Genomic DNA, 25,232 nt, shown 5'->3' with positions numbered 1-25,232 from the left:
TCCGGATGGAGCCCTGAGAGTGGTATGGGAAGAGTGATGCGATGGAAGGACCCGAAAGGATCAGAAGCACCACAAGAAGACTGTCAAGGTTGGTGAAGCTGGACCCTTGGGGGCCTGCACACACTTGAGAGAACCAGGGACAAAGCATGCAGTAATCCTAGACTCCCTGTTCAGATCTAGCAAATAGACAGCTCCCTTTCCATGGATGTGAGGGGAACAAGGACTGGCCTGACATGAGACACTGATTAGATCAGTTCCTCTTGGTGGGAAGCCTGGCAGACACACAGATGAAGGGGAAGCAGGCTATCAGGGTGAGATCTGATAGGCTGTGGTCATATGGTAGGGGAGGAGGTCCCCTTCTTTCAGAGGTCTAGGGGAGGAGATTAGGGCAGAAGTGGGAGGGAGGGTTGGAATAGGAAGATACAAGTGAGGGGATAACAACTGGGATGTAATCTGACTAAATCATAATCAATTTAAAAAATTATTATCACAGGTTTGTGAAAAGGTAGGAAGTCCAAGTAAGATCAGGCTGCTAACATCCAGAAAGGACATTTATAAAAATGTATTTATTTATTTAGTCACTTTACTTCCTGATTACAGTCTCCCCTGGCCCCTGCCCTTGGAAGACTAGAAACATCCTTTCCCAGTGAAACTAGACATGACATCCAAGTTAGGGGAATGGGATCCAAAGGGAGGCATCAGAGTCAGAGAGCGCCCCTCCTCCGGATTTTGAGGTGTCCACATGAAGACTGAGCTGCGCATCTGCTCTATATGTGCAGGGGGCCTAGGACTATACCGTGTGTGCCCTTTGGTTTGTGGTTCAGCTCAGTGAGCTCCGATGGGGCCAGGTTAGTTTACTCTGTAAGTCTTCTTGTGGACACCTTGACCTCTCTTCCCTCAATCATTCCCTCAACTCTTCCACAGGAGTCCCCTGCACAGTCTAGTGTTTGGCTAGGGATCTCTCCATGTTTCTATCAGCTTCTGGGTGAAGCTTCTCAGAGGAGTTATGCTAGGCTCCTGTCTGCAGGCATAGAAGAGTAACATTAGCAGTGTTAGCGATTGGTTCTCTTCAATGGGATGGGTCTCAAGTAGGGCCAGTCTTTGGCTAGCCATTCCCTCGGTCTTTGCTCCATCTTTCTCCCTGCACATCTCGTAGGCAGGACAAATTTTGCGTCAAAGGTTTCGTGGGTGAGCTTGTGTCCTTATGCCTCCACTGGACCTCATGCCTGGCTATAGGAGGTGGCCACGTCAGGTAACATATCCTCCATTACTAGGAATCTCAGCCAGGGTGACCCCATAGACTTCCTCAGGGCTCTCTTATCTAAAGTCTCTGGGAAGTCCCAGAGATGCCCTGCCCCTCTGATTTCCATTCTCTCATGTGACCCTCTCTCCACTGCTCTCCCTACTCCTAATCACCACTCATGCTCCCCTCCCCAGGCCCTCTCCTGCCCAGTTTGCTCCCTCTATCCACCTTCAATGCCTATTTTATTCCCCCTTCTGAGTAAGATTCAAGCATCCTCCCTTGGGCTTTCCTTGTTTCTTTGGGTCTGTGGATTGAAGGCTGGTTATTGTGTACTTCATGGCTAATATAAACTTATAAGTGAGCACATACCATGTGTGTCTTTTGGGGATTAGGGTTACCTCATTCAGGATGAAATTCAGAAAGGGTAATTCTTATCCTTTTTCTGTGTAGTGAAAGGTGAAAACACCAAAGGTACCACAAGTTGTGGCCTTCACATAGAAGAAAAGCATAGGAACCCCAACTCACTGCTGGAGTCTCTATTCATCACACTGATCTACACATGAGGGCGGACCTTGGACTGCCCTTATTTCAACACTCCCATTAGTCCCTTCACAGCAACACTGTTCTTCTAAGGGAGTTCATTTTCCAGCACATGAATCAGGAGGAACAATAGTCCTCCTGAATGCCCATGGTCTAGTAGGATGCTTAAATGTTTAAATGTATATTTTTGCAGCATCATTAAATATTTTCCAGTCAAATCAAAACATTATGACACTAAACTATAAAGAAGGCTATGTTGATTAGAATTTTACAGAAAATGAAGCTGGAAGAATTTCAACTGAGTGGACTCTGTGTATCAACTCTTTCCATTTTAAAGTTAAAAGGTAGATTTTTTTTTAACAGATGAAGCTACATAAACAAAGCATAGAAAGGCTAAACTAGCTCTTCTAACATTGTGGCTCATTCTCACAGATGATCCCAAAGAGCCAGTGTTATAGACATCAATACATTCAAGTGAAAGCCAGGCCCTGGCTCAAGGACAGGGAGATTAGGTCATGTGGAACAAAAATATACACAAAAGGAGATCATGGTAATCATCCTCTTACATTCCCCCTTAGCATTTTCCATTTGAAGAATTTATTGACAATATCCTACAGGGGGAAGAAACTGGTTTGATCAAATTAAGATGAGTTGTGTGAGCTGGGTTCTTCCCTAAAATATACAACCTGTTCTCTTATTTTTGTGGACGTTTATTATATTTAAGTTCAATATTTACTAAGAGCCTGCTACACACTCACAAGTGTTCCATGGGTACAATGATTCTGGTGTGTGTGTATGTGTGTGTGTGTGTGTGTGTGTGTGTGTGTGTGTGTGTGTGTGTATTAAACCAATGTCAGTTCACTGGCAAATTTCTATATTTTCATATTCACCAACAATTTCAAGTGAACTCACAACGACTGAAGACTGAACTCCAGACTGAATGTTCAACAAGATTTTGTAAAACTATTGTTTTTTTTTTCTACACTGATTGTTAACAATGGACTATTAGGACCAAAGTATACCTTTGCACTCAATATTCATGAGGACTGCGGTAAATGTGTCAGAGTCTTATGGCTTTGTGTGACAACATGTTTAACTTTGTTCCATTGTAAATAGTAGCTTCTGGCTCTACATGATGTAAAGTGTTTTGATAATGCCTAGGCCTTGTTTTTACTATGTTTTGAGCTTAATGACTTCACTTTATTCGATAACCCCAAAGGAGGCATCATGCACACAGTCTGAGCCTCCTGTCCAAGCAGAGGTTGCAGTTAATACTTTACCAGTTCTGCCAGAGTGTAGATTTATACTGCTTGCTCTCACCTAGACTTCTGGCACAGTCCTCTCTTCATCCCCACAACATATGTTGGGTGGCAGTAAACAATAATGGAGAAATAGGCTTTCAAGGAGAGCCTTCAATGTCACAGAAACTACTTTAGGCTAATCCCACCTTAAATCAGTAGAGAATGATTTGCTAAAAACAAGAAATAAAAACACACAGCTGATTTACATGGTCGTCTTCTTTCCCTCCTTGTGGCGGTCATGACAGTAGAAATGTTCCAGAACATTGCTTGCTGTTTTGATGACTTGTATGTTAGGGAGTACAGGACATTGCAAGATGCTTTTGAGAGCAGTGTTTTATATTCTTTTGGAGGAAAAAAAATGCATAGACTTTTAAAAGAGACTGCTTTAGCACGTGTTAATGGCTGCACATCTGAGAATGTCAGTACCAGCTTTAGTGGGATTTCTTTCTATTCCTGTTCTGCCACATGGAAATGTGAGATATGAAATATTATTTCATTAGCCTGCAGGCTCTTTCAGCATGAAGCTCTCAATAGCCATTACTTAGTCTCTAAGCATAGGCATGCCTTTTCTGTGCAAAGGTTGGGGAATCATTAAGGATTTAGTAAACTTGAAATGAGGATGCTTCCTTTTCCAGGATGATTTGGTAATCCTGGAAAAGACAAAGGTTTAAAAGTGTATCTGGGCTTTGTATTCTTACTAATGATAGTTTCCTGAGCAGAGCCAGAATGCCTTTCACACTATGTGGAGATGACATTTTTACCATCTCCCCCCCCTTGGCAAGACAATTTCACTCCAGATTCTAACCAAGTTTCAATTATGAAAGTTAATGAAGGAGAAAGATAGCAAATAAAGAAAGACCATGTAGAAGATGTTGAATTTTTCGTGGGTCAAAACTTTATACTGGACAATGCTTTAATTCTTCCTACTCAGTACTGGAAAATAATTTACTAATCAATTTCATAAGTAGGTTGTTTTCTTCCATATAAATATTCCATGAATATTAAAGTCAGTCAAACAAACAAAAAACGTGGATATTCCCGGCTTTTACTAGTGCTTCCTTGCTTTGCTTGAGCACATACAGAATATTTTCTTTACTTAGTCATTGTATCCTCCCTAGCAACATTATTAATTAGCTGCTTTCACCAAGCCATGTTCAGGAAGACAGTCAGGCAATTTGTTTAGAGACCCACTAGACATAGACACTAGAGGTGCTGGGCAGTAGCTAACGCCTTTCATCTCAGTACTCAGGTGACAGAGGCAGGTGGATCTCTGAGTTTGAAGTTAGCCTGGTCTGCAGAGTGAGTGCCAGGGCAGCCAAGGCTACACAGAGGAAACTTGTCTCAAAAAACTAAAAGAAAAAAATGTCTTTTGTCATTGAGTACATATACATCAGAGGTAGCATCCAAGCTCAGACTTTTTTTTTTTTAACTAGAGTATATTTAACCACAGTAAACTGTGCATTCTACCTTCCCCTTTAGGATAGAATTTCTCATGAAGTACACTCATTGGGATATCAAAACTCCTAACCTGAACAGAAAACATCTAATTACATGGTCATCACAGATATACCCATTTTGAACATCAAGTCTTAGAATTAGATGTATATTTTTGAAAGGCCCCATTGAAGTTCTCACAGTCACACTTCTGGCAAAAGAATTAGACATCCTGATGGTTTGCCTCCCTAAAGACCATCTCTTATCTTCCCGTCTATAAGTGGGTCTTAGGGATTTGCATGGGCCTTCTAGGTTGCCACTGCAAACATATCTAGGTTCAAGGAGTAATCAAAGGAGGCACTGTTCACAGGGAGTCGATAAGTAGTGTGGTGTCCACACAGTATAATCTGCTTAGGCTGCCATAACAAATTAGAAGAAGAGTATTTTTTTAAATACATTTTTATTAATTTATACATATTACATCTCAGTTGTTAGCCCATCCCATGTAGAAGAGTATTAAACAACACGATCCTCCTCAAAGTTCTGGAAGCTAGAAGTCAAAGATGAAGGTCAGGACAATTGGGGTGTCAGAGAGGACTTTCTTCCTGGCTTTTGGACAAGGGCTTTTTCACTATGTTCTCACATTCTCCTTTTTTATGCCCTGTGATGGTTAGTTATTCATCAGCTTGACATAAGCTAAGGTCATCTGAGAAGAGTGACCCTTGGTTGAGAAAATGCCTCCATCAGATTGGTCTATAGGCAACTCTATGGGAGCATTTTCTTGGTTAATGGTGTGGTAAAGAACAGTCAACTGTGTATAATGTTACCTCCAGGGCTGGTAACTGTGTTTTGTATAAGAAAGAAAACTGATTGATCCATGGAGAGGAAGGAGGGAAGCAGCTTTCCTGCATGGCTTCTGCTTCAGCCATTGCCTCACGTCCCTGTCTTAATTTATCTCTAGAATGAACTATACTTTTAAGTTGAAATAAACCCTTTCTTCCCCAAGTTGCTCTCAGTCACCATGTTTATCACAGCAACAGAAAGCAAGATAATACATGTATTATCAGAGACAGAGAGGAACTTGTATCCCTGAAACTTTTCCTGGCCAGGACACTTATCCTGTTGGCTATGGGTCTGTGGTCATTTTGTGAGAGGTGTCCTCCACAACCTTATATGTTTGAGCACTTGATTCTCAGTTGATGGGGCTGGTCAAAGAGGCTATGGAACTTTTAGAAAACGGAACCTTTATGGATGAATTAAACCACTGAGGACAAGGTTTGAGAATGTACGGACTTACCTCACTTCCTGCGCATATTAATTTCCTTATAATTTACGTTATTAGTATTACTTATATTAGTATTACTTATATTTTATTGGTGCCTGTCAGAAACAACTTGATGGATAAATGATTTACTTTGGCTCATAGTTTAGAGCATTTCATATTTCATGGTGAGGAAAGTAAGGAAGCTGAGATTATGGCAGGTGGAATATGTGTAAGAAAATATTCACATCACAGCAGATTAATAAGCTGCATATGACAGCAGTTACAGTTGACTATAACCCAATTGAATCTGCTCCTAGTTATTTATTTCCAATGTCTAAAGCTTAGTTTCCAAAGTTTCCAGATCCTTCCCAAACACTTCCATCAGCTGGGAACCAAGTGTTTAACTAATGATCTTGTAGAGGGCATTTCCAATTCAAACCATAGTAACTGTTTTGCAGTCAGCAAAGGAGTCACCATACTACAAGAGAAAATGCTGGGGGCTGGATAGGAGTGGGCTTCTGCTGGATACTTTTGCCTCTCAACTTGACACAAAGTAGAAGAAAGTCTCAAGGGAAGAAATGTCTAGGTCAGGTTGTCCTGTGAGCACGGGTGTGGAAGATTGTCTTGATTGTTAACTAAAGTGAGAAGAGTTACCCTGAGCTTGGTCAGAATCATTTTATGGCCTGTGTTTTCTGAGACTTAGGATCTGTCTGTCTCTATACTTCCCCTATGGTGGGGTTACATGCTTATGCAGTCATGCTCATCCTTTTGTCGGGGTGCTTGTCTTACTCCCAGCAAACATCCAAGTAATACTTGCATTTCGCAACTTTCATTGGCTCCAGCTCCTTCCTCCTGATCTTCCTTGAACCTCTAGCCCTGGCTCAATCCCCTGTTGAATCCTCTACTTGCTCCTCTAACTCCTCCTTTCCTGGCTGGCAGGAAGTCAAACCCTATTCTATATCCTGTTCATTGATTGGCTGTAAGCTACTTCATTCACATAAGGGTGGGGGAAGTGGGGGGGGGGGAAGGGGGACAGTTGAGGAACAGAGTTTACACAAAGTTTAGACAATAAATTCTCAGAACAGAGCTTGCAACCATACATGAGAAGTAAATAAATCAGCGTTTGAAGTACACAACAACCTTACGCTTACATTCATGTTTATAAAGGAAGGGCTCTCAGACAGTGGGATTTATTATTGCTCGCTAGCTTTACTTTATGATTAATGTATTTATATTATAATTTTAGACAAATGAAGCACGAAAACAAATAAATAGTAAGGGTTTATTTTCTAGAGAAAACATCTTAGGTTGTTCTTATTTTTTGGGTAACAACAAACATGAGAAAAGATTTTGTTGGGGAAGAGATTCATTTTATTACACTCAAAGTGCACTATAACATGAGCACAGATGCATTCATAGCTTAATCCCTTATCAGCTTGATCCTCTATAATGCCAGAAGGAACTGCAGCCGTCAATTGGGAATGTATAAAAATAAACATTTACAAATATGTGGTAAGTTTCAAGGAACAAGAGTCCTGTGAAGAAGCTCTGCCAGGACTCACTAGATGGCAGGAAAGCCATGTGAGAAGCTACAGTGTCTTTGGGCTGCCTTATGTGTAGATGGAGGCATGATATCAATTTATATGAGACTTATCAGAGTAAACCCAAGGATCTGACTTTGTTCAAGACTTTGCTAGTATTCTGTCATTTGCCAAAAGGCCATAGAATGCCAAAGGACAAGAAAGTTGCTGATACATTCTCCTATGTCAAAGACATGAGTGGTAAATCTTAAGGAATGAAAGAAAAATTGGACCACTCAATTTATATTTTGAGATTAAATACAGTCTAAGAATGGTGGCTATTAAAAAGAAAAATGGCAGATGACTTTAATCCCAGCATTCAGGAGGCAGAGGCCTATTTCTGAGTTCAAGGCCAGCATGGTCTAGAGAGTTCCATAACAGCCTGGGCTACACAGAGAAATCTTTTTTTTTTTTGAAAAAAAAAAGCAATCAATAAACATGTTAGCTATTGTGTATGTTATGAGTTCTAGGCTATCTTGACCTATATGAAATGCTGGCTCAAAAATCACAAATAAATAATAAAAAATTAAATATAATAAAAGCTTTTATAATAGTCAACATTTGTGATTATTGCTTACAACAAGCAGTATACTAAACTGTATAAAACTCTAAGCTAAATTCTTTTTAGTCAAATTATGTATTATATTGTTGTGTTATATTTAATGTTTTTAAACTCAATTTCTTCCTTCATGTTTTCAACCACTAAAAACCTCTGAAATACTCCATGCTACCAGGTTTTAGTTTGGTTTAAACTAGTCTTATATAGCTCTTTCATCCCATTTTCTGGTATGTCAGATGACCTTGTCATTCTTTTAAACACTTTTACTTCCTTGGACTGAAATAATGGATAACTGTGTATTGCCATGGGCATGTGTGTGTTTTGTCCCATTTGCCTTATAAATGCACCACTTCTTGTTTGTAATAGAAGATTATTTATGTTACTAAAATATTAATGTCCTTGTAATAAGTAACCAAAGGAATTTCACAGGGGAAACTGTTTTAGCAGGTAAGTCAATGATGTGGAATGCTAGTGAGTTTGCTTACCCTATGATGCAGTGGCATCTTCAAGTCCTTTCCTTGAATGATAACATTAACAAGTCATGGTGCTACAGAGGACACTGATGATGTTATAACAAACCCTGCCCATGTTTAAAGAGAGTATGTATGTAATCTTTTTATTATGTGTGAAAAGTGCATGTGGGTGCACTTGGGTGTGGAGGCCAGAAGTTGACAAGGGTGTTTTCTTCTATCATACTCTTAACTTGTGAGAAAGAACATCTCACTGAACTTGCCCACAGACTATCCACCTTCCTCTGCTCTATAATGCTAGAGTAACAGGCATACACCACCACACCTGGCTTTGTATGTGGTACCTAGGAACACAAACCTGAGTCTTCATGTTTGCCCAGAAAAAAATTAGCCATCCTAGACATCTCCACAGGCCACTGTATATTTCCTTTAGGCAAAATAAAGGGGAACTTGTGATCTAAGGTTTTTCCTATAGAATTTAGGTAAACGTGGTAAATTATGTCAAGATACTAGGGAACATAATTTAATACTGACCCGCTTTAGGTCTTGACTATCCACCGTATGCTAAGAAAGTACTAGGTTTTAAAAACACCTTCAGTGAATTACTGCAACCTGAAGATTAACATCACTGCAATTTTACAGTCAGAGGGAAATTGAGTCTGAGAGCCTGAAACAACCTATTTAAGGTCACATACTTCTCTCTGGTCTATAGTGATTTTGAACTACACTTGAATTTGACAGTGAATTTGCATCCCATGTAAGATTCTTTTTTATATATTAAACCAAAGCAAACCAACCCAAAAATATGCCCTAAATATTTTAAGGGTTACACAGTGTATACATGTAGGCTTTTTTTTTTTTTAACTTTTCTCACAATTTTTCTGTTGCTAAATAAGTCAGCTATTACCTACCAGTCATTTTTCTCTCTTCTGTCCATTCTCCAGGTAGGCCTTTTTCTTCAATTCTGTTGTCTACTGATTTAAAGAAAGTGTCCTGTCTTCACGTGTAATTGTTCCCCTTGCATAATGAAAATCCACCAGGGGTACAGTTTGTCTGTCTGCATCTTGTGACATATATGTCTTGCTATTGGGTATCTTTCTGTTTCAGTATTTCCTCTAGTTGCTTATTGCAGTGCCTTGTAGAATGCTGTTGAGCCTCAGGATAAGGCTTATGGTTGCTAAGTAACTGCAAGGTCATGCCACAGTCCACCCAAGTCTGTTTTCATTCTCCCACTCTCTGCCTGTTCATGGCTCTTGCTGTCAGTATAATACTCCTTTGTGATATCTTCCTTTGAGGCCAACATTCCACTTACTGAAGTGTGACACAGGAAATGACATTTGCCACTTTCCTCAATGGTTAGATAGACTGTTTTTATTTTTCCACCCAGTTCCAAAACACACCCTGCAGTATGTTTTGTACTTTGCTTTGAAGTTTTTGGAATTCCTATCCCTTTCTGCCCCCCAATTTTGTGTGGAGCTTTTGGTCTTGAAGACTTCTGAATGTATGTTCTGAATTTGGGGAGATTTATAGGAACATCACTCTCTAGAGAGGCCTGTGTACAGGGTCAGTCAGGTACAGGACACCGGAATCTACTCTTTTCAAAAGCAAGAGGGAGAAGGCATCTGTCCCACACCCAGTTATGACAATGGCTCTTTATCCATCCAGTTGTGATTAAAATACTCATAGTGTTGTTGATACATGAGTCTATCTGTGACAGCTTGCTCTGGCTGCCTTTGACTGGCAGGTTTCTTGTATGCTTTTAATAATATTTCAAAGCCTGTCTCTTATTTAAGCAACATCATCTTTCCAGTTAAAATATTCTTTCATGCTGAAAATTTTGTGTACTTTCCACAGTCAGCCTCTTGGATAGCATTTCCTGATAACAGTGTGTTGGTTGGCAAGTCAGGAGTTATCTCTGGTGTAAAAGCTGCTCTCCTAGTTGAGATAAACCCTTGTTTAGCAACTTGTTTTCCATTTGTGAAAACAAGCCAGATAAGCCTTTCTTGGGAGGCTATCTCAGCTCTTTCTGAAGACTCCAAAATAGTTGTGCACCAAGGCAAGCCTGCAGCCCACTCTTATTTAACAACAAGTTTCTGCCTTGCAAATGATCCATGAAAATTTGGGCAAATATGCCTGGAAACCTCTAGATTAAAATAGAAAAGATAACAGCCTCATTTGTTTCGCTAGATAAGATAGGAAGATGTCCCCTCCAGGGATCCTGCTGCAGAAGATTGATGGAGAAGATTCTGAAGAGTAATGAGCCAAAAATTCAGGAGCTTCTTTGAGAGATACCAGAAGAATATTATTTTGTTGCTTCCTTGAACAAGCAATTTGTCTAGACTTGAGACATGTTATACCTTGGGAATATCCTTACTATAAACAAAGGTAGTATATCTTAGACTCTTACACATTTCACCCTTTTGCTTCCTGAAGCCCTTATCTTTAACACCCACTTTTACCTTAGATTAAATGTTCTTTTTCTGTTCTTACTACTTCCAGACAATGAGGGTTTGCTGAGCAACCTTTTCAGAGAACGGACTGTTCTCGTCTCTCTTTGCATACTTTCTCTTATTTGATACTTAGAACAAAATTTTAAAAATGCTTTTCTTATCTTTGTATTTTAGAGTTGGGAAAGAAGCAGAGAGTTGAAAAATTTAGGTGGGGGAGCCTGGACACGGAGCCCCCTTTATCTCACTCCAAGGTTTTTCTCCCACACTCTGCTTCCTTAATGATACTGTAAATTCTTTGGAAGCACAGAAAGAGCCCAGCTGAAGCACTTTTATTGTTTTTGGAACATAGTTTCTACTAAATCAAGCCTTTCTTTCCTGAGAGATGTACAGTGAGTGAGTGGGTCTGTATATACGTGTGCGTGTGTGTGCCCGTGTGTGTGCCTGTGTGTGTGTGTGTGTGTGTGTGTGTGTGTGTGTGTGTTCATTTTATCTTCAAATTATTCCCAAGAGTAAGAGCTATGGAATTCAGAGATGACTATCTAGGTGACTTAGTGAAGTTACAATTGACAAAGTCTATATGGTTAATTAGATGAATATGTGACCTTTTAACCGTACAGTCAAATGCCCACTCCATCCTGTTCAGACATTTTGAAACACGTCTTCATTTATATTTTATCATATCTATGGTCAAAATATTCCCAACCATTGCCATGGGCTTTAAATGTTCTTTACACTGTCCTTTATACTCCTAAAGAATTAAGGTAAAGAACACATTTACACTGATTTGCTTTGCTTTTATTAATGAAAAAGAAAAAAAAATGTAAAGTATTTCTTTGTTTTAGAGACTTGTTTTATTTCTGTGTGTGTATGAGCATATGCACACAGGTGCCCATGGAATACAGATGAAGAAATCTGACTTTGAAACCCTGGAGATTCATTTACCAGATGTCATGTGACGTGGATGCTAGGGTCTGCACACTGATCCTCTCCCAGTGTAACAAGCGCATCTCTTGCTTTAAAAGTCTCTTTCTTCTCTCCTATTTTGTTCTTTTTCCTTATGGGAAGCAAAAGTTACCTTGCAGTTGTTCTGTGAGTTTCATGTAGTATTTTATATACTGCACTGATAATACTGAATAACGTACTGTTAATAAATTCTCATACATACAAATTGCTTTATTTCAAAACTTTTCAAAAATCCCGTTTTTGTCATTTATTCATCCTCACACAAAGAGTGGTACTCTACTATTAGACTACCAAAGCACATTATATAAATATAGATATATTTTTTTACTTTGATTTTTTTCATTGTAACTTTAAGAGTTTATAAGGTTTTATAATAACTGTTACTGATATTAGACCAGAATAATACTAATTTCTAAATTTTGTTTCACTCATCTAGAAGCCCTCCTTTAATTACTTATTGATTCTGAAAATCTCCCAATAAGTCTTTGAACAGTGTCCTAGGATTACAATTGCTTTGCTCATACTTAATAATGCTTCTGTATTTTTTTTTCCTAACTATGTTACCTTGTTTCTTTTTCTTTCTCTTTAGTGATGGCCTTCAGCACATCATTGCATATGGACAACAACTGTATAGCACTTAAATTATACTTTATTTATAGAACATATAATGGAATTTTCCTGTTTGGATAAAATGTTTATTGGCATGTTTTTGGTGAAATACTTAACCATCTTAAAGACTTTGCCTTCTGTTTTTGCTGACAAGGTTTCTTCCAATTCATAATTGGTAATGCGTTTTTCAACAATATTTCCAGAATCATTTGAAATTTAAGTACCTTAGTAATTAAGAAATTAAACTCCTAATTCAGGCCAACAGTTCCTTTTTAAAGCCTCAGAGTGCAGCTAGCACAGAGGCCCAGAACATAGGCTTCTTCTCCATTTCCATTGAGGATTTGTAACATACTCTGTCCACATGAGAAGAGGAGTTTTAAGAGCACATGAGCAGGTCAAATCTTAATCCATGGAATAATTATATAGAAGTGGGGTGAGATTTTGGAGCTTTTAAAAATCTCTTTTGCTGTTTTAATTTAGTGTTGAAGGGAAGTAATGTGAATGTCTACCGTGGTTGCTCCCTGCCCTTCTCTTTCTCTCTGACTTCCTTTCCTGTCTATATCCTACAGAATGTATACGGAGCCTTCAAACGAGCTGTTTCTGGAGAGGACTGTTTACTTTGCTTTAATATGGAAACTCAAGTTCCTTAATTTTCTATTCTCTAAACATTAGCTTTAGTTAATATTTTCTCATCTAAATGATTTGGCCATTTTCTTGTGCCCTTCCTCAAATAAGAGAAAATAATTTCTCCCAAAGTCAAACTCTAAGACAACAGCACCTCTGTGCAGACGAAACAGAGAGATTTGGCATAGCTTGATCATATGGAGAGAAAAAGATGGCAAAATTGCTTCTGTAGACCACTGTACTGGAGAGAGAGAGAGAGAGAGAGAGAGAGAGAGAGAGAGAGAGAGAGAGAGAGAGAGAGAGAGAGAGAGAGCTCTCGCAATAGCTATCTGCATCACAGTCACTGTCACTTGGAGCCCTCTTGAAATGCAGAATCCCTGGACCTTCACTCAGCCCTACCGAATTGATATTTTGGTGACTCAACTCAGGCATGCCCAAGTTCAAAGGTCAACGTTTGAGAATCCTACACAAATGAAGCTGCAGTTTCCTTCCTTGGGTGTACCACATACCCGGGTGAATCTTTTTGACCAAAGGCTTGGGACATCTCTAAACATTCCAATTAAGTTAGTCTACTGTGTGATGATTAAGTATTGCTTGGGAAAGAGTGACCTCCAGCCACTGAGAGGAAAGTAGGAGTTGCACATGCCTAGCAAGAGTAGGGTTGGGGCTACACAGAAAGTCAGAAGAGAAATTGAAGGATACTCCAGGGGTGTTTAGAAAATGTGTGCTATTTCTGATTTCTGATGATCTCCCATCTGTGGGTTTTTTATTTTATTACTGAGCATTCTGAAATATCACCATTCCTTACACAAATGTTGTATAGAAAACAAAAACAAACAAACAAACAAACAAACAAAAAAAACAAATGTTGTATAGAGAACTTGTGTGCCAGACTCCCTGTGAGACAGTGACACCATCTTACACTAAACATTTAAAACTAACTAAACAAATGCCAACAGTGATTTTTTTTCTGTGTTGATGCATTATAGGCTCAAATATTTATTGAACATAATTGCATCTCAACCTCTTCTCTATGTGTTAGATTAATAATAAAAAGGCAATCCTTTAAAAGACTGTCCTTTCATGCATCCTCTTTAGCAAGGAGTTTATATTCCATTCTTGGAGTCCTTATGCACTCTGGGTTAACCGTAGCAACACACTGGGGGCTGAAATGTTAACTGGGCAGTAGTGTGGCAAATGAGAGATCCATAGTGATCTCTTTTCCAGATCATCAAACTTAATCTGGGCACCATCACTGAAGGATCAGATTCTCGGATGTTATGTGAACATCCCCCACACTGCCCTCTGCTCGATGTAAGTGATCCTTACTACAGTGTTTGGATTCCCCGCTACTGTGGCAGTCATTATTTCTTTGCCATAAATGACTCCAGGATGCATTTTTAAAAATTGTTACCTCAGAAGCATTTACCCTTTGCCCCAGTCTAAGGTTTAGTAAACTGTTGCTGCTGGAAGCTTGCTCCTTATATTTTAATTTATTCCTTTCCAGTATCTACTTAGTAAAAAAATTTTCCACTTCATATTTTTTTTGAAGCCAAAAACTCAATTTATTTGAAAGTGGTCTTTCAACTTCTTCCTTACCAGAACTGGAAGGCTCATGCCATCTGCACATGTTACAGGGTGTAGAGATAATTTATATTCAAGTCAGTAGAACATAGAGTGCATCGTAGTAGTGTTACAGCCAGATTACACTCTTGAAGGAACTATTACACTTACATTCAGTTTTCTTTTTTTCTTTTTTTTACATTTTTTTCTCCTTTATTAATTTATTCTTGTTACATCTCAATGGTTATCCCATCCCTTGTATCCTCCCATTCTTCCTTCCCTCCCAATTTCCCCTTATTCCCCTCCCCTATGACTGTTCCTGAGGGCGATTACCTCCCCCTCTATATGGTCATAGGGTATCAAGTCTCTTCTTGGTAACTTGCTGTCCTTCCTCTGATTGCCACCAGGTCTCCCAGTCCAGGGGAAATGTCTAATATCCAAAATATATAAAGAACTCAAGAAATTAAATACCACCAAACCAAATAACCCAATCGAGAAATGGGGCATGGAACTAAACAGAGAATTCTCAACAGAGGAATATCAAATGGCTGAGAAACACTTAAAGAAATGCTCAACCTCCTTAATCATCAGGGAAATGCAAATCAAAACAATGCTGAGATTCCACCTTACACCCATCAGGATGGCTAAGATCAAAAATTCAAGCGACACCACATGCTGGCGAGGATGTGGGGAGAGAGGAACACTCCTTCATTGATGGTGGGAATGCAAACTAGTACAACCACTTTGGAAATCTATCTGGTGCTATCTCAGAAAAATGGGAATAGGGCTTCCTCAAGACCCAGCTATTCCACTCCTTGGAATATACCCAGAAGATGCTCCAGCACACAGCAAGAAAATTTGCTCAACCATGTTCATAGCAGCCTTATTCATAATAGCCAGTTTTCTCATTAAGGATGTATATGGCCTTCATTGAAGAAGATAGGTATAATTAAAGGGATCTTGTTACACGATATTCTTGACCTTTTAAAATAATCTTAAATTTTGATACAATTTCAAACTGAAAATGTTGATAGAGCTCCTTCATATTCTTGATCTCTAGAATCACAGGTTTTTTTTTTTATTTTTTAATGCTTTTTACTGTCTCCATTGTCACTCACATTCATGTGCTTATTCTCTCTGCCCCTATATATTTATACATACATGTATGGAAAACATTGGTAATATGTTTTATCTTCATATTTTAAATCTCACAAATTAACTACATCTGAGACACTGGCAGTATACATCTAGAAATGAAAGAAGCACGTAGACTCGCCATTGCAAATACAGGCAATTAGGTCCATTATGTCCTGCAGACTGCCACACCCAGCTCCTCAACCTAGTGTAATTAAAACTGTGGAGTTTTTCTCCATTGAGACTGTCTTTCTCTTTGGATGTACACATATTTGTGTTATGTACGTGTGTGTGCACAGTTCACTACATTATTCAGGTATTCACCTACCAGTGACATTTCCCAATAAAATTCAATTTTACGCCAGCTGCTTGTTTTCTGAAATAACATTTCCTTGTTTCATCTGTTTAATCCATATCATTTCTTTAATGCCCAACATTTCAAATATATTTTCTTAAGTGTTTTTTTTTTAACAATTCAGCTCTTTTGCCCTTCGTATTTTCAGGTTGACCATTAAAATTTTTGCTACTCTATGAAATACTATGACAAATAATCTCAGTAGTTTTAGTTTAAGAGGAATATTCTTTCTTAGTCTTTTGGTGATTGTTTAGCATTTTCACAGTGAAGTATAGGTTATATAAAATGTAGCTGACTTGGAGCTCAGTAGGACTATGCTTCATTCAGGTGCAAATCCTCTGACTACCTGAGCTCTTTATTTGTTTCTAATGCATTTTATATTTTTTTTTCAGTTCTTTGCAGTTAGAGCAACATCTTTAGCTTCTCAAGGCTCCTTAAAAATTATCCTAAAACATTTTAAGCATCACTGGACTCTTTCATCTTCTCTCATTGCCTTTTCTTAAAAATTCCACAAAACCAAACCCACATTCTCTCCCCATTGCCATCTAAACTTACATCAGTTACACTAGGGAAACAGGACTGATTGTTTTGTGTTATTTACTCCCTATACGCATGCACTGACCTTTTGTCTTCCTGTGCAATGTCTAGATCTTTGAGCAGGCGTGGCTAGTAACTGTGACTCCTCTTTTTCCTAACAATTTATGTTAATCATATGGCCCCATGAATGAAAGCGTCAGGCAAGTAAATGCTTTTATAGAAGAAAATAACATCGAAAATATTCATCTTTATTGTATTAAAAATTGAATAAACCTGTAGGGTTTTTTTTTTAGTAAAGAAACTGACTTTTCAGAGTTCTGGTATGTATTTTGACACTTCTCAAGTTGTTCTAGGATTGGGTATAATTACATGACCATTTTACACCTCTGAGTTATGAAAATTTATAGTGTGCATATCATTAGGATCCTTTTCCAATCTTCACTATTAGAATTTTCATATGGATTTCATTCACACTATAAGGAAAGGTGGATGTTCTATAGCTAAAAACTGTATTTTAAAAAAATGCATAGCTAAAGCATATAGAAGTTTACAAACTTAATGCTCATTCATGTACACAGAAATCTCCCCAGACTCCTTTCATGTCTCCTTCCCATAAACTATGTGACCTTAATAATCTATTTTCAAGGAATGACTGCTGGTCCCATGGGCAAGGTGCCTGAGGTACACCCTTAGGAGCTGAGTTTTGCTCCATATGACCTATGTAAAAGACAGGAGGCACTTATAGTGTGACCTCCACCCACCCCTGCAAACACACCTACTTACTCACATGCCACACAGCCAGACGAAGGCAACTCTCTCTCCTTCACTTTGTCTTTGTTCATATCTCTGTCTCTCTGTATGTTTCCATCCACAGAAGCCATTTTCATGTTTATTACAAGATTGTAAGATTAATATTATCATTAGGGTATACTGAGAGGGAAGAGTATTCGGAGACAGAGTGAAGAGGCGGGGCGGGATCTAAAGGGCAGCACCATGTACAATTTCTAACCCTAGTCCTCTTGCCCTCTCCACTTGAGTTCTGTTTCTCTGAAATACTCTTAAGGACTCCAATCTGGTACACGTTAGAGAGCCCTCATTAGTCATCTCAGATGGTGTCTAGCCTACATGATTTCCCTCTTCTCAGTCCAGATGCTTGGCTCTGATGTTTCCTAATCCTGACAATGTCCAGACCTAACTTCTGTATCACCAAGTGAGTCTCCACAGCTTCTGGGGCTCCACAAAGGCAACATCTGTACATTTGGGACTGGGCAGATGTTACTACTGAAACAAGCTCTCTCTCTCTCTCTGAATCTGGCCCTGGTTCCTACTGCTCCAGCCGTCTTCCCAGAGAGCCCTTTCCAACATCTTTCCTACATCTAATTTTAAGCATTTGCATGCTACATTGTGAAATTCCAGACTCAGGGTCTTTATAAAAATGAGTGCATGAATGAAGATTGCCTACATTTTATTAAGTATATTATTAGGCTCATTCCCCAAGGATTATGAATCATTATCTGGAGCTGAATCCAGTAAACTGGTTGTTAAAAAGAGCTCTCATACATTTCTGCAGGTGATCTGTCTGGGGACCATGGGTTAAGAAACACTGCTTTAGGAGCAATAAATAAGAGACTTAGCCAAATTCTACACATGAATTGGGATCTTCCCCTGAGAAGAAAAAAAAATAATAGAACTCAAAGGAACTTTAGAAGGAGAGTTATATGTGTATTTATTTAAGTTTATTTACATGTATCTATAACTAATTATATCATTTCTCATACAGATGTGAGTTTGAAATCACCGGGCTGGTTTCAGGAGGAATTAACAGGCCAGTGATCAAAGGCTGTGTTCAGATTTTGGTCCTTTCTTGGCAAGATTTAGTCTCATTATTATTAATGATGCAAACACATGTGTTTCTGTGGGCATGTGCAGGCCACAGGTGAGTCCACGGCCTCGGGTCTCCCTGGAGCTACAGTTACAAGAGGTGGTGAGATGCATTTGATGGGTACTGGGACTTGAACTAGGGTACTCTGCAAGTTCACCAAGCATTACTGAACTCTGCACCATCACCACCACTGCAGCTCCAATCGAGATATTTGGGGGTGAATTTTTTTTCCTCTCTTATAGTTCTGAGTTTGCAAGGGCATGTCAAACATTTTCTTAAAATGATCCCACAGGTTAAGTACTCCTTTTCTGAATTTTTCTAAATATACTTCCATTTCTAGCTCATGGCACATATATCTATCAGATTTTACGTGTATACATTTTAAATTATTGTACTAAATGCCATACAATGCTCTCTAGTTAAGTTTTGAATATATTACTGTATGCAAATATTAAGTATTATATATATATATATATATATATATAATAGTACATATATTATAGGTAAAACTACCATCACTTTAGTTTTTCCTATTGGATTTCTCAGTGAGACACACTGACCTGAGCTTTCTGCTTTAATACTCTTTGGACTTCCCTCTTAGTTCTCTGTGGCTGTGTTTCTCACCCTTTAAAGTGCACGTAAAATGCCCAGTTACAAAGGTACGAGGAGGGGCCTGAAGGCCAGCATTTTTTTTAAAGTTTCCACTGAATATTGGTCAGGAGCTCAGTTTCTGAGTAGCCAGGCACCATAAAGTTAACCATTGAGATCCTAGCCACAAAAATCAATAAATGCCAGTGAATGAACTGACCACAATTTCTTTCCAGAAATGAACTTCTTCAATTCATAAAAGCAGTAAGCAACTGCTTTTTAAAGAGAAAACCTTCCTGCCCTGTATATGTCTTGGATGCATAGCATGACTCAAAACATGTACCCACACTGACAAGCTCTCTTTCTGACAAGCTTCTATGTTCTTTTCAGTTGAAATTTTGATCTCTCATGCTTTTATCCTACCAATAGTTGCAATTCCTTCCCCTTCTTAATTTATACTTCCATCGTTCCTCAGCTAAATTACTGGAAAGCTGAAATGCCTTCTCTTTATGTAGTTTTAATTTCCTTGTAATTCATACTTATTTCTCGTCCGTTGTCTCCTCTTTCTTCTTTCACACAGACACGGACACACATACACACACACACACACACACACACACACACACACTTTTTGTGTGTTTCATACAGGTGCAGATGAGTTGAAGCCTGGGAAAAGCAAGAGAGCGAGAGGGTGTTACCATTCCACTTGAAAGTCCTTGACCCTTTGATGAGTCAAGCTGCAAGGCTACAGCTGAACCCTCTGGTTCAATATAAAACAGGAGTTTTGCACTCCAGCTCTTACCCTTGGGATGCATCATCACTTTTGCGGTGAGGCAGCATTGCATAAGGTCAGCGAGAGAATATATATGACTATCAAGTGTCTATGCTCTGACAACTGCAACACGTGTTTTGTCTTTTCTCCAGTAGTGTCACAGGCAGTGTGTGTGGGTTTGAGTGGCTGGGTGTAGGTATGTTAAGGCCATCATTTCTAGAGGTTTAGGAGTCTTTAATTCTGTGATTTGAAGTTCTTAGCAGAAATGTAGATTTCCTAATTCACTGGCAGAAAGATAGGAATGAGGATACTTAATGGATGTTGCATATACCAGGAACTTTTTAGAAATATTTGTGAGGGGGTCATAGAAGAAGAGGAAGAAAAAAAAATTAGAACTTCTAATGAAGCTGGTGAGTAGAAAAATGTTGATATTTGTGAGATATTAAATGAATATTATCTCATTTTATAACAAAATTTTATGAACTTTGAACTCTGGAAGTAATCTAAATACTCCCCATGATTTATCCTTCCTAGAAGATCACAGATGCCATTCAAATATTTCTTGACTACTTTTAAACAAATATTTTTCTTGATTTACTTGTTTATTTATTTGTTTGTCTTCTAATTTCTCTAGTTTGGCTTCATACAGTCAAGGATAATTGTTAAAAATTATGACATTTAATATTTAGCCTTGACTTAATTTGCAAGAAAGTTACTGTATTTCTTCTAAAAATGTTTTTAAACTTTAATAGACACTGTTGACACGATTATTTTCAAATTGCATTCTGTAAAGTCCTTTGAGTTCAAATGACATTGAATCAAATAAACAGAGCTACACCCTCTCCAGCCTATGTCTGTCATATTAGCTCTAGCTTTTTCTATGTTCCATGTTGGATTTACAAACATAAATAATGTGTAAAAGGGACATGCTTTTGAAAGATAAAAAGGAGAAGAAGAAAAATATCTAAGAAGGAAAGAGTGGTAAAGGCAGGGAGGTAGGAAGGGAACAAAAGGACAAAAGAAGGAAAGAAAGAAAGAATAAAAACTTCAGCTATCCTTCCATGAGACTGGGGATTGTGCAAGGGATGTACTTGTTACCTGGGGCTGTTCTACAAAATATGTCCTCTGCCTTTGTTTACTTCTACTGTGACATGACAAGCTCTTCAACTGGTGACTCTTCTGTGTCAACAGAACTCCAAGAGCCTTTGTGAAGCTAGACCTCACTACTGTGTGCATGTGAGAAAGTTGCCTGCTTTCAGATCTCAGCAGAGCTACTGAATTGATTTAGTAACTTCTGCAGAGATGGGTCTCCATGAAATATTAACCAGACACAGCTTCACGGACAGAGGCTCTATTCCTGCTGTGTCATCAGCACTTTTAAGCACAAATGTTTCAAGAGATGGACAGTTTCCTTGTTTGTGCTACCCTGCTATTGTCAGGTTATCTCCTGTATGAAGAGATTGTAGTGAAAAATTAATGAGTTATAAGAGGTCATATTCGTCAAGGATTTTGTGTTTTCAACTGAGCTCCACCCTGCTCCTTAACAGTACATTATCTAACTGGTTAGGAAAATGCTCACAAGTAATATTGGGCTTCTTGTTCATATTTCAGAATGATATACATCCTGATCAACAGTGAACAGAACTGAATCATTGACATAATATACTATTTTATTGGTCTTATTTTCATTGTTTTATAGTTTTGTACATTTTATCTCTTTTAGAGATCCATTTCAGTTCACTAACTACCCTCATTGTTTTCAAACTGTTCAATTTATTTTCTTATCATTACCTTGTTGTTCTAAGAACATGCAAAACAAAATCTACAGAAATTATAAAACGATAGGACATTTTTAGGGAAGAGAGTCTTTTCCCAAATCTGACATCAAATTCAACACAGTATTTTTAAATTTTTTTATTTATTTAATCACTTTACAGCCTGATGCCAGCCCCTCCCTCCTCTCCTCATGCCCTCTCTTCCCCTCATTCCTTTTTCTCCTTCTCAGAGAAGGAGAAATCCCTAAGGGGTGTCAACCCACTTTGACCTAAGTCACAGCAAATCTAAATGCATCTTCTCCCACTGAAGCCAGATAAAGCAGCCCAGCCGGGACCCAGAGACAGGCTACAGAGTCAGAGATAGCTTCTACCTTTGTTATTAGAGGACTTACAAGATGACCCTGCTGCAATATGTTACGTATGTGTAGGGGGTCTAGGTCCCATCCATGCAAGCTCATTGGTTGGTGGTTCAGTCTCTGTGAGCCATGAGCCAAGGCTAGTGACTATGTAGGTCTTCCTGTGGTGTCCTTGACCCGTCAGCTTCCTCAATCCTTCCTCCCACTCTTCCACAAAACTCTCTGAGCTTGACCTACTGTTTGGCTGTGGGTCTTTGAATCTGTTTCCATCAGCAGCTGGATGAATCCAGTGGTGCTGATAGCAATGTCGATTATTATGGGCTTGCTCAAGAGTTTTCAGAGGAAAATATTAGTAAGTGGTCTAGAGACCATTTTGTGATATTTGGGTGAAGAATGTGGCTCTTTCCTGCCCTTGTTCCAAAAAATTTCCTGGGGCTAAATTTTCTTTTGGATGAATGGTCATGTTTAAGGACTTCAATGGAGGCCAGTATTGACTAGGCCATGTGGTTATTAGTAGTTACTCTTATGCAGATGTATCATGAAAAGGAGCAAGTAAAAATTTTTTTAAATGTACTGTTTGAGGAGAAAGGGAGCTCCAGGAATTGCAGCAGAGCTAAGACCAGTGTTCAAGGAAATAAAAAATTTAAAGAAAAAACAGATGCTAAACGGAATAAAAGGAGCGGTGACCTCAGGCCAAGACTCTACCATCTAAGCTTTCAACTTGTGAAAAGGAATTAAAGAAAACCTTTAGTGAAGGAAATTATTCAAAGCAGAAAACTTGGCCACTTTAGCCACGTGGCTCTGGCTTTAACATTAAGGATACAAGCAAGGGGTAGTGAAATATCCTTCTTTGACTAATAAAGGCCACTGAGGTCAAGCATGTGTCAGGATGTTCCTTCATGGAGGCTCAGAGATGGTTGGGAACTTGTGAGGATAAAGCCTGAATTGCCTTGGAGACCCCAAGATGTTGGAGATGCCAGAGTTATGAGACATCAGCCGAGAGCTGCTAGTCAGGGATGCGACGAGGCTAAGAAAAGTGTGCAGCAGCCAACAAAGCTGAAGGGAATTGGTGGTTAGAAGACTTCTTTGGCAGAAGACATAGATTCACAGAATTGAAAGTTTGCACTGTTGATTTTCATTCTTGTTTTGGTGAAATATTTCTTCTTTTCTTTCCTTTCCTTCTTCCTTTCTCCTCCTCCTCCTCCTCCTCCTCCTCCTCCTCCTCCTCGTTCTTCTCATGTTTTTCGAATCAGGGTTTCTCTGTGTTTTAGACCTTCCTGTCCTGGAACTCTCTTTATAGACCAAGCTTTCCTGGAACTCACAGCTACCTTCCGAGTGCTGGGAATAAAGGTGTGCACCACCACATAGGGCTTCAATATGTTCTGTTTCTTCTCTTTTAGAGTGGTAATATATATATATATTTAATTTATTTAAAATTTATTTAAAATTAAACTGGGGGTTACAATTGAGCAATTGCCTTGAATCTCAGAAGAGACATTGAAGTTTGGACTTTAGACAATGTTGAGACTGTCATGGACTATAGGGACTTTGAAAGTTGGACTGAGTGAATTTTTTGCATTATGATATGGCTACAAGTCTATTGAGATCAAGAAGTGGTGGTTTAAATAAGATTGGCCCCCATAGGCTTATATATTTGATGTTTAGTGTTCAGGAAGAGATGCTATGTGAGGAGGATTATGAGATATGGCCTTGTTGTTATAGGTGTGGCCGGTTTGAGTAAGTGTGTCAATGGTGTACTAGGGAATGCTTTTAAGTTTCAAAAGTCCAAATCAGTGCAGTGTCTCGTTCTTCCTGTTACCTGTGGTTCCAGATGTAAAACTCTCAGCTATTTCTCCAGCACTAAGTCAGCCTACATGCCACCATGCCTTTTGCCATGATGATATATCTTCACGGTATATCTTCACAGCAATAGAACAGTGGTCAAGGCAGCAGGTAAGGTGCTTGTGGCCAACACTGACAATTTGAGTTCCATTCCTAGAAGCCACACAGTATACTTTCATCTCTACATACATACTATGGCACATTGATACAAGCATGCATGTGCACATGTGCATGCACCACACACACACACACACACACACACACACACACATGCACACACACATACATAAAACAGTTTATTTTGGTAACAAAAGGTGACATCAACAAATAAATAAATCTATTAGAAATTATAATTTACCAACCATACCTAAACCATAGTACTTGATATTTACGTTTCTCATTAATGTGACAAAATGCCCAACAAAGGTTAGCTTCAGGAAGCCAAGGGTTTGCCTTAAATTATGGCATTAAGAAGGACAGTGCATGATGGCCAGAATGGCATGATGTCATGAGCATAAGGCAACTGGTCGCACTCAGTCTACTCAGGAAGCAGAAAGGTGAGTTCTTGATTTCTCAGTTTTATCCTGTCTAGGATCCTACATCATCAGTAGTGCCCCTACACATGCAAAATGTGCCTTATCTCTTTAGTTAAACTGTTCTGAAAATATTCTCACAGACATGCCAGGGCTGGATTTCCATGGTGATTCTAAATTTAAGTAGATAATGAAGAACAAGAATTGCAATGTTAGTAAAGGCCATCTATTCTCATTTGCAAACATTTATTATTGAGTAAAACGGTGGATGTTTTGTTTATTTTCATTCTGCAATATTGACATTAGTTTAAACTTGTTCAGGTTAATCTCTTCTGGATTTTCATTATGTAAAATTTCAAGGACAGTATAATTTACTTTAATTAAAGTAGATCCACAATAGTTTTCTGACAAGCATTAGCTTTGCCCTGTTATTACTATGAGTCAAAACTGGTTAGAAAAATAACTTATTGTATTTTTCACTGGATGGATATTTAATGCAATATTCAGTGAAGGTTTATAGTATACTACTTAATAGTATTCTCATTCTGTTGAAATTTGATGTTAGGAGCAAAAACAATTAAGAGTATAACAACAAAACATGACAACAACAACAAAATAATATGACATAGCAGACAGATTACAATCAGTTCTAAGAAGAAATAGAATGAGATATTCCTCGTGCATTTTTACCTATTCTGTATATCAGTCTGAGATGGTCCCTTTGCTAGCATTTGAGTGAACATAAGCTCCTTTAAGAGAGGATGCGTTACCAGTGCAGATGTCTGCAGGAAAGAACTTTATGAGAAAAGGAAACAACAAGTGCCAAAGCTCTGAGGTGGGAGTAGGTTTGGCACACTC

The sequence above is a fragment of the Acomys minous genome, assembly GCF_964271855.1.
Source record: "Acomys minous genome assembly, chromosome: 12".
In the NCBI taxonomy this organism is placed as follows: Eukaryota; Metazoa; Chordata; class Mammalia; order Rodentia; family Muridae; genus Acomys; species Acomys minous.
This window is presented reverse-complemented; position numbering follows the sequence as displayed.